This window comes from Oncorhynchus mykiss, chromosome 9 (genome assembly GCF_057628025.1).
Source record: "Oncorhynchus mykiss isolate SJ-2025 chromosome 9, ASM5762802v1, whole genome shotgun sequence".
Taxonomy (NCBI): domain Eukaryota; kingdom Metazoa; phylum Chordata; class Actinopteri; order Salmoniformes; family Salmonidae; genus Oncorhynchus; species Oncorhynchus mykiss.
The window spans coordinates 40,983,819-40,985,369 of record NC_143030.1 but is presented as its reverse complement, the minus strand read 5'-3'; the positions used below and the strand labels follow the sequence as shown (position 1 = coordinate 40,985,369).

At 41.7% G+C, this 1,551-nt stretch overlaps 1 non-coding gene across 1 annotated transcript; it reads left to right on the top strand.

The window, feature by feature from the left end:
* Positions 1–615: 615 nt before the first annotated feature.
* On the top strand, positions 616–687 carry trnag-ucc (transfer RNA glycine (anticodon UCC)). The gene has a single exon. It is a non-coding gene; the product is annotated as a tRNA-Gly (tRNA).
* Positions 688–1,551: the final 864 nt, after the last annotated feature.

The window sequence follows — 1,551 nt, the reverse complement described above, 5'->3', positions numbered from 1 at the left end:
CAATTAATGTTGAAAATACCCATTCAAATAGATCCGTTTTCAACTAGAGAGATTAAGACTCGGCGTATCCGTCTCAATCCTCCACAACTGCTTATGTTACCCCTCCATATCTGCAGTGAAAGATGGTGGACCTAGATCGGTTTTTGTCAAACCATGAGACATACCTATAATCGGTCTTCTCACAAAAACATCTCTAGCTTCCGAACCGTTTGACCTACAAATTCGTATGACCACTCTGGAAAGGAGAGACCCTCACGAACACGGTGGTATTCTCAATTTTTCTCTACATCCCCCACAAGTGTCAGGAGACTCGTCTGAAGTCACAACCGTCTATGTGCCAAGTTCTGTTTGTAGAATCCAAAATCTTGGGCTACAAACTAATGTGACCCCACTTGTCGCAATGTTCTCCGTTTTGCCCTACGTTCCCAACAAGTGTCACGGGACTAATCTGAAGGTAACCTGTAGTGATTAAAATGATAGATTTTTTAATCAGGGACCTCTCGCAACCTAAGCCATAATCATACACCTAAACCGTGAAAGTGAATTATCACTTTCCACCAAAATGACGGTCAAATTATGAGTCGATGTCTCAATGTTGCTACTGAGCTGCACATAGCATTGGTGGTATAGTGGTGAGCATAGCTGCCTTCCAAGCAGTTGACCCGGGTTCGATTCCCGGCCAATGCAGAGCTTGAGGAATTAATTTGTTTTAGGGGCTGGATGTCATTTCAAGTGTATTACATTTGAATCATTATCGTTGTACTTGGAATTCAGAATTGCTCCTACATTCTGCAGGTTATCTAAAATAATAAATGTTGTGCGACGTTGAACCAACAAGTGCATATCAAAATAGATTTGCAGTCCCATCGCCAAAACCATTCAGCCACCTTGTCCTGCGCCCAAGAGGTGATAGTCGGCGTTCCGACCAGTGGCCCAAGATCTGCCTGTCTGAGATTGTTCAAGGATCTGCAAAAGGGCTCATCCAGGATTTGAACCCGGGACCTATCGCACCCTAAGCGAGAATCATACCCCTAGAACAACGAGCCTTATGCCAAAAGTTATTTTTTTGCTTTCTGCAGCAATGACAGTGAAGATATCGATTGACGTGTCCATGGTGCTTGGAACGATTGAACATCATGTGAGTGTTTTGTGCTTTACTTGTGAGCATAACAGTCTTCCAAAATCTTGACCATGCTTCAGTTCAAATCTTCTGTAGTTCATCTGCTGTGTCTTTCACATTCTGTCTTCTTCAGTCGCGACAGCAAAATGATGACGAGTTTTTACAAATTAATAAAGTGCAAAATGAGATCAATTCATTTTTTAAAGAGCAAATGAAAAAATAAGACTTCCAAAAGAATGGAACTCATTTATTTTGAGTCAAATGACGCAAAGGTACGTGAATCAAAGTCAATTAATGTTGAAAATACCCATTCAAATAGATCCGTTTTCAACTAGAGAGATTAAGACTCGGCGTATCCGTCTCAATCCTCCACAACTGCTTATGTTACCCCTCCATATCTGCAGTGAAAGATGGTGGACCTAGATCGGTTT